Source organism: Populus trichocarpa, chromosome 11 (genome assembly GCF_000002775.5).
Source record: "Populus trichocarpa isolate Nisqually-1 chromosome 11, P.trichocarpa_v4.1, whole genome shotgun sequence".
Lineage (NCBI taxonomy): Eukaryota > Viridiplantae > Streptophyta > Magnoliopsida > Malpighiales > Salicaceae > Populus > Populus trichocarpa.
This window is the reverse complement of record NC_037295.2, coordinates 1390492-1400117: the sequence shown is the minus strand read 5'-3', so window position 1 is coordinate 1400117 and position 9626 is coordinate 1390492. Positions and strand designations below refer to the sequence as shown.

At 37.9% G+C, this 9626-nt stretch overlaps 1 pseudogene; it reads right to left on the bottom strand.

Moving 5' to 3' along the window:
* Positions 1–55: 55 nt before the first annotated feature.
* Positions 56–8919, bottom strand: LOC18102890 (disease resistance protein RPV1-like; annotated as a pseudogene).
* Positions 8920–9626: the final 707 nt, after the last annotated feature.

The window sequence follows — 9626 nt, the reverse complement described above, 5'->3', positions numbered from 1 at the left end:
AGAAATTTTCAATTCAACCCATCATTATTTTCACATTCAATTTCTTTGTAAAAAAAACACAACAATTTCATTATCAAAATCACAACAGTCACTACAATAATAATTTCTAAGAATAATAGAAGCTATTTCTGCTTTTGCTACAGGCACATCATCATTGTGTTAACTTCACTGTTTGATGAGCTGCTATTATCATCAGTACCTTCGTCTTCAAGCAACATTCGCACAACAACTGGATCATCTGTAAACACTGAAACACTGAATTCATCACCATTATCAAATACAGGATCATTGCCCCCAAATTTCCAATAGCTTAGCCATAACAATTCAGATTTTTCGGCCAAAAATTCTGTCGAAAAATTAAGGGGTAAGAAACCCAGACTCTACCCCTTCGTATTGTTTCTGATTTCAAGATAAACAAGACGATAAGGATTGCATACTGACATAGCAGAAAACCATGTCAATAGATTAAAGCCACATAACCGGTGCGCGGCGGGTGAGGATATTTTGAATGACAAGTACTCTACAAACTCTTTCTAAAGTAGCCACTCCTGTTCTTCCTCCTCGTGAAACCACATTAACATCTCATTTTCATCATATTCAAGGACAATGTTGAATCCGTTGCCCTAAAGTTCTATCTGTTCCATCAAAGCAGAGTTTATAAAATGAGCAAAGGGAAATTTTTCTAGACATACAAGAACAAAAATGTAGAGTTGAAATAAAGCAGAACTTATAAAATGAGCAACGGAGATCAAGAATTTTAAATTTTGGAAAAGATTGTGAAAACACTTGAAATCAGTTGTTGTCCATTGAAAATAAGAGAGATAGCTATATAGAGAGAATAGATACATACCAGTTTGCTTTTCCAAGCAACAATTAGACTGGTTCCGGATAGATAAGGAGCCACAAGCTTCTCCAGGCAGAAGTGCTTTGGTCTGGATCTCAAAGGGAATCCATGCCAACATAACTACATCAAATTCTTGGGAAAGTGTTCATAACTTCCGTAGAACTTGTGTAATTTAGCTGGAGAAATTTTACATTTTGCATCTTTCTAAACAAATCCGTGCTGAGAACAAGAAACAAACTTGTTTGGTCAATTTGTACTTGTTCCCCCAAGAAAAACTCAGAAAGCCACTATTGAGAGAGGAATGTAGGAAGAAGACATTGTTGAAAGAAGTTAAGCCTGCAGCGGTTGCAGGCGAACCATTGAATCAGTACAGACAACTTCTGTACTGATTCATGCATGTACAGGGTAAGGCCACACAATTTTTCAGCATCATGCTTCCAAAATATTGAAAGTAAATGAGAAAAGAAAGTAAAAGCATGAACATTTTAAGACACCTAAATACCATGAAGATAGGAAAACAGAACCAGTTACTCTTACACTTGTTTCTTTCAAAACTGTAAAAGCTTCCATGTGATGCTATATTTTGGGTGATTCTTGACGAGTAATTTCCCTTCTTATGTCTCTTACGAGTTGATGCATTTATAACTTTTTATCATTTTTTATTTTAACAATTTCTACAAGATATCAGTCGATGAGATAATCAATCCTAAATCTTGCACCTATACCAAGCCCATCAAGTGTCCTAACTGCATAATCCTCGACCATTCCATTGAAGAAACAAGCAATATCAGGAATAAGTTCTTCTGATAATCATCATCAGGAGAGTTGTAACTTTTTGCAAGAACCTTTTGAACTTGAAAATTCGGAATCACCTCCATTTCATGCAATGCACTTTCCCATACTTCTCTACTTTTTCTTGACAACGAGGAACCAAAAACACGTGGGGCTAATGGAAGTCCATTACAATGATGTACTATTATTCTCCAAGATTCCTCCATAAAATCTTCAACTGGGTAAGCTTGTCCACAGGCATGCCAACTCAAAAGATTAAGTGATTTTTTGTTATCTAGTGGTTCATCTTTGCACTTGACACACTCACCATCAGCTACAATCAAAGTCTTATTTCTAGTTCTTACAATGATTTACTTCCTTGGCGAAGCCAATTTCGCATGCCAACAATTGCATTGAACAATTGCATTTAATTGGTCCCATTTGTCCACATCATCAAGTACAATAAGATTTCTTCTGCAACATAATGCATCCTTGATATAATCCCTTCATCAACATCATGTACGTCATCAGCAGTCTTGTTTAGGATATCAGAAAGAAGTTGCCTCTGCAGGCAAACTACACCATTGGATTCTTTTGATTATTCTCTGACATTTGATAGAAAGTTCCTACCTTCAACATGATGCCATATTCTTTGATATTTGGGTGATTCTTGACGAGCAAATTTCCCTTCCCATATCTCTTATGAGTTGATGCATCCATAACTTTTTATCATTTTTTATTTTGACAATTTCTACTAGACATCTATCAATGAGATTGTCAATCCTAAATCTTGCACCTATACCGAGTCCATCTAGTATCCTAACTGCATAATTGTAATCCATTCCATTGAAGAAACAAGCAATATCAAGGAATAAGTTCTTCTGATAATCATCATCAAGAGAGTCGTAACTTGTTGCAAGAACCTTTTGGACTTGAAAATTCGGAATCACCTCCATTTCATGCAATGCACTTTCCCATACTTCTCTACTTTTTCCGGACAATGAGGAACTAATAACACACAAGGCCAATTGAAGTCCATGGCAATGACGTACTATTCTCCAAGAGTCCTCTAAAAAATCTTCAACTGGGCATCCAAAGGCATGCCAACTGAAAAGCTCAAGTGATTTTTTGTTTTCTAGAGGTTCAACTTTGCACTTGACACACTCACCATCAGCAACAATCGAAGCCTTATTTCTAGTTGTTACAATGATTTTACTTGGAAAAGCCAATTTTGCATGCCAACAATTGCATTGAACTGGTACCATTTGTCCACATCATCGAGAACAGTAAGATTTCTTCGGCAACATAATGCATCCTTAATCTTCATAATCCCTTCATTGACATCATGCATCTCATCAGCAGTCTTGTTTGGGATATCAGAAAGAAGTTGCCTCTGTAGACAAACTACACCATTGGATTCTTTTGACCTTTCTCTAACATTTGATAGAAAGCTCCTGCCTTCAAATTTATGAAAGTTCTGGTTATAAACAGTCTTTGCTATGGCTGTCTTCCCAACTCCACCAATCCCATAGAGTATAGCAATAGCAGCACCATGGGTGCCATCTTGCAACCATGAGTTGATATGTTTTACCAGATGATCTCTTCCCATGAAATGAAAGGGGACATGAAATATTTTACGATCCAGATTCCTTGAGACCTTCTCCACGATAGATTGGACAAGCTGTGCCTCATACCTGCATCAGAAAGAAAAATGTAATGTATGACAATTAGTAGTCTCTCCGTAAAGTTTCAAAATCTTAGTATCCCGGAAAAAAGAAATTAAACGAGGCTGTGCGTCAATGATTGATTGCTACTTTTGTAGCTATGTTATCACCACATATTAAAACCAAAAATGTAATAATGTAGAAATCTTTGTTTTTTAAGTTAGTCAAGGAAAAAAAAAGAGAAAAAAGTATCTTTTATTTTTATTTTCCTTATATGTTCTATGAGTTGGGAGTGTTATAGTTTCACTAAATTGTAGTGGTATTATCACTTATCGTCTAAATGCTTAACTACAAACCTGAAAAAATTAAGAGTTCAGAACCAGCATTCTAGTATCATGTTATGTGTAGTTTCATCAAGAAATACAACTTACCCATCTCCTAAAACCATTCCTCCTAAATCTGGAACTTCCTTCAAAGCAATCCTCCACCCTGTTAGCGTGATTACTGGACATCTACATAGGACTTCCTTGATTATAGGAGATTTGCCTTGCACAATATTAGCAACCATATCAAACGTATTTGTATCATATTTCATTACGTATCTGTCATATTTTATTCCTAAACAAACTCATATTCTTGTGTATATATATAGATATTGTATCTCAGTACAGAGACATATTCAAATAATACATACACAATTCTCTGCAATCCTTCTGTGTTATTGTTCCCTGGTCTCTGTTATCATGGTATCAGAGCCTAGACTCTAGATCCAAAATTTCTCATATGCTTCCATGGTCTCTGTGTCTTTGCAATAAATCTGTTCCTGCTTCTCTTTGACATTCATACAAACACCTCTCTAACGGTATTATTGGAGTCTACAACTGTCGTGTGCCTTGCTCCCTGTCATCATCATGGAAAAACCTGATATTTCACAACCCATTACAATTGTTTTGTCTGGTTCAAACTATAATCTTTGGATTCAAGGAATGAAAAGCTTCTTAATTGGTCATAAGCTGTGGCGTATTGTTATTGGAGATATCACTAAACCAACCAAAGAGAAAGATGAATCTGATACAAAGTTTGCAAATCGCTTGGAGGACTGGGATAGTAAAAATCATCAGATTATTACATGGTTTCGTAACACCTCAGTACCAGCCATTCATATACAGTTTGCAGATTATGACTCTGCCAAAGAAATCTGGGATTTCTTGGCTAATCGGTATCAAACCACTGGACTTGCCCACTATTATCAGTTGTGGACTACACTTCATAGTCTCAAACAAGGATCAGGTCAATCTGTTAATGATTTTCTTGCTCAAGTCCAACCAATTTGGAATCAAATATCTCAGGCCAACATTAGTGAGGATCACTTGCATCTCATTCAGGTACTCATGGCTCTACGACCTGAATATGAATCTGTTCGAGCCTCTCTTCTACATCGGGATCCACTCCCTTCCTTAAACACTGCTATTCAGGAGATTATTTTTGAAGAGACTCGTCTCAATCTGGATAAATCTCCTCAATTTGACATAGCTCTTGCAACTACTCGGTCCTCACATCAGAAATTTGGCAATCAAACATGTAAGAATTGTCATCAAATGGGTCATGTTTTTGCTACTTGCCCTACTGTAGAATGCAGATATTGTCATGCTTTTGGCCATATTCTTGAACACTGTCCCACACGTCCTCCAAGACCAAAAGGTGGGTTTTCTAAATCTAAAATTATGTCAAAGCCTGGCTCTTCCTCTGTCACTGTTGCTGCTACTACTGAAGGTTCTACTTTCGTCACTATGAGTGATCTTGAGGCAATGGTTAAACAGGTTATCTCTTCCAATTCCTCTACTGCCATGTCTGCCACTCCAGGTAACTCTTCTTGGTTTTTTGACTCTGCGTGTTGTAACCATATGACCACTGATATTAATCTTTTGTCCTCTAAAACACATGTTTCTTCCTTGCCACCAATCCATACTGCAAATGGTACTCAAATGACCATTACTCATACTAGTCATGTAACTACCCCCAATCTTAGTCTTCCTGAAATGTATCATATTCCTAATTTGACACTCAATCTTCTCTCAGTTGGTCAGTTGTGTGAGAAAGAACTAACAGTTATCTTCTCTTCCTCTGGTGTTCAGGTACAGGATTCACAAACGGGACAGATTCTTGGAACGGGTCGCAAAGTGGGTCGATTATTTGAGCTTGCATCCCTTCACTTACCTCAGAAATTTGTGTCTGCTGCTACAACCACAAATTCTTCCATTCACCAATGGCAGCTTCGACTTGGACATGCCTCAGCTAGCAAAATTCAACCTTTAATTTCTCGTGGATTATTAGGATCTACTAAGTTTGAGTCATTCAATTGTTTACATTGCCAGCTTGTAAAACAACCTGCCTTGTCTTTTTCCAGTAATGTCTCTATTTCAAATAGTCCTTTTAGCTTAATACATTCTAACATTTGGGGTCCTTCTCCTGTTCCTTCTGTCAATGGTTTTCGGTATTTTGTGTTATTTATTGATGATCATTCTCGTTTTACTTGGATATATTTTCTGAAACATCGTTCTGAGCTACCACAAATATACATTACCTTTGCTAATATGGTTAAAACTCAGTTTTCTTGTTCCATAAAAATTCTTAGAACAGACAATGCCATGGAATATAGAGATTCTTCCTTACTTTAGTTCTTGAATAAGCAAGGTACTGTGGTTCAACGTTCTTGTCCTCATACCTCACAGCAGAATGGTAGAGCCGAGCGAAAGCATCGCCATATTCTTGATTCTGTACGTGCTTTTCTAATTTCAGCATCATGTCCTGAAAAAAATTTGGGGGGAAGCGGCTCTTAATGCTGTCTATACTATTAATCGGCTCCCCACTTTAATTCTTCATAATTTATCTCCTTTTGAAAAATTGTTTGGTCAGCCTCCTGACTATTCTGTTCTTAAACCTTTTGGATGTGCTTGTTTCGTGCTTTTACAACCTCATGAACATACAAAATTACAACCCCGAGCTCGTCTGTGTTGTTTGCTTGGTTATGGGAATGAACATAAGGGGTTTTGATGTTGGGATCCTATTTCCAATAGATTACGTATCTCTCGTCATGTTGTCTTTTGGGAAAACACCATGTTCTCTTCTCTTTCAAAGTTTCACCACTCTGTCCAAACTGACTCTTTCTTTTTCACAAATTCCTCCATTGATTTGTTTCCAAGTCCTAATCCAGGTGATTCTGATGCACTCACTGATAACTCTTTACCACATGATCCCCCTGAATCTGTACCAGTTGTTGATCCTGCACATGTCCCTGCCAGTACTCCTGTCAATCCTCTTCGTCGTTCCACTCGGGTAAGAGAAACTCCTCATTATCTTGCAGATTTTCATTGTTATTCTGCTATTGCTACTCTTCATGAGCCTCGATCTTATCGAGAGGCAAGTACCGACCCTCTTTGGCAGCAAGCTATGAGTGAGGAACTTCAGGGTTTGGAGAAAACTCATACTTGGGACTTAGTTGATCTTCCTCCTAACAAGACACCTGTTGGCTGCAAATGGGTTTACAAAATTAAGACTCGTTCTGATGGAACTATTGAGCGTTATAAAGCTCGTTTGGTTGCCAAAAGATACACTCAAGAGTATGGTATAGACTACGAAGAAAATTTTGCTCCTGTAGCTCGGTTAACATCTGTCCGTAGTCTATTAGCTATTGCTGCAGCTCGAAAGTGGAAGCTATTTCAAATGGATGTTAAAAATGTCTTCCTTCATGGCGATTTAACAGAAGAAGTTTATATGCTTCCTCCTCCTGGTTATCATGCTCCTCATAAAGTTTGTAAACTTCAGAAAGCCTTGTATGGATTAAAACAAGCCCCTAGGGCTTGGTTTGCCAAATTCAGTTCCACTCTTGCTCAGTTTGGCTTTCTTTCCAGTTCTCATGATTCTGCATTGTTCATTCGACGAACTAATTGTGGTGTTGTTCTTCTATTAATATATGTTGATGATATGATAATAACAGGAGATGATGCTTCTGGTATTTCCGAAGTTCAACACCATCTTAGTCAGCATTTTGAGATGAAAGATCTTGGTCATCTTAGCTATTTTCTGGGTCTTGAAGTTTCTCAATCTTCTGACGGCTATTACTTGTCACAAGCCAAGTATTCATCTGATTTACTTTCTCGTGCTGGTATCACTGACAACAAAACAGAGTCCACGCCCCTGGAAGTCAATTGCAAACTTACACCTCTAGATGGCACTCCTCTTGCTGATCCTACTTTGTATCGACAACTTGTTGGGAGTCTTGTCTATCTCACTGCTACTCGACCTGACATCTCATATGTTGTTCATTTAGTAAGTCAGTTCATGTCTGCCCCTTGCTCCACTCACTTCTCTGCAGTGCTTCGGATACTTCGTTATCTTAAAGGCACTCTTTTTTATGGTTTACACTTCTCTGCCAACTCCTCATTAGTGTTGTCTGGCTACTCTGATGCTGATTGGGGTAGAGATCCAACTGATCGTCGGTCTACAACTGGATATTGTTTCTTCCTGGGTGATTCTCTTATCTCTTGGCGTAGCAAAAAGCAAACTGTTGTTGCTCGCTCTAGTGCCGAATTTGAATACCGTGCTATTGCAGATGCTTCCTCTGAATTAATTTGGTTGCGGTGGCTATTAACTTACATGGGTGTTCCACATTCTTCTGCCACTATGCTTCATTGTGATAATAGAAGTGCTATACAGATTTCTCATAATGATGTATTTCATGAGCGTACAAAACACATCGAGATTGATTGTCATTTTGTACGACATCATGTTTCTCATGGCACTATAAGATTGATTTCTGTCTCCTCTGAACAACAAACAGCTGATATCTTCACCAAAACACTTCTTCCAGGTCGTTTCCAGGATCTCTTACGCAAACTAAAGATGACATCTACTATACCACCTTGAGTTTGAGGGAGGGAGGGTGTTAGCGTGATTACTGGACATCTACATAGGACTTCCTTGATTATAGGAGATTTGCCTTGCACAATATTAGCAACCATATCAAACGTATTTGTGTCATATTTCATTACGTATCTGTTATATTTCATTCCTAAACAAACTCATATTCTTGTGTATATATATAGATATTGTATCTCAGTACAGAGACACATTCAAATAATACATACACAATTCTCTGCAATCCTTCTGTGTTATTGTTCCCTGGTCTCTGTTATCACACCCATTCACTTGTTCCATCTCCTTCTTGAAGCGCTTTTCATGATCCACAAATGCTGCAGCAAAGCTCCCTGTTTGATTTCTGACTTCAGACGGATCCACATCATAGAAGATCGGCAAAATTATCCAGTCAGTATTCCTCTTACGTTACATGATCATTACAAGTTCATCCAGGCACCACCGCGATGAAGCATATGATTTGGAGAACACGAATATCGATATTTTTTATTGTTGTATTGCCTGTTGGAGCTCTGACTTGATATTTTCTCCTCTCCTAATTTCATCGTCGTCTCTAAATGTGTGAATCCCTGCTTGAACCAGGGTTGTATAGAGGTCATCGGTAAAGTTCTTGCGGGTGTCTTCACCTCTAAAACTCAAGAACACTTGATATTTACAATTAGAGAACCGTGAAAATGAGGATTCTTGATATTTCCCGGAAGCCATTTCGAGTCTAGCAAAGAAAAAAATTTGCAGGATGAATTTCGATGATTCAAGATCGATAGCACAGCAATTAGCTGAAGTATTTATATATGGTTATCTAACTTTTTCTTGAAAACATTTTTTAAGTTATTTCCCAGCAATCAACTCGCCCAAGCCCTTTCAGAGAAATATCTGTACATATTTTAACCGCATTTGCTACCACGCCTTTAGAAGCACAGATGGAGCAGGAAAGGAAAGTCATTAAGGATCCCCATCTGGCTATGTAAGCCTTAATTATTTAGAAAGCACACATCTTGTAATCCTTACAAAGCCCACGGAGGTGAATTTGTTAGTTTATAAATTTTTGAGTGGCGTGATAAGATGAGATGATGAACAAGTAGTCACTAACAGTGATTTAATCTAAGTGATCATCAACAAAGAAAACAAGACAGCAGCTGGAACCAAAGTAAACAGGAGATAAGAAAGAGAGTACCTGCAAGTTTCCCTTTCCCTTCTCTAAGTTGTGGCTGCTGTTCTGTATTAGTAATCTAAGTGGTTCTGCTCCAAATTTTTAAGACAACCCTTCAAGCCTATGTGGCACAATATTATAAAAAAATATATTTTATTATATAGGAATGCGAGGTATAGTTACCAAAAGAGACATTAGACACACGCATAATCCAACTCATCCACTCTCGCTGTGCGCCTGCTCTGGCCGTATCTCCATCCTC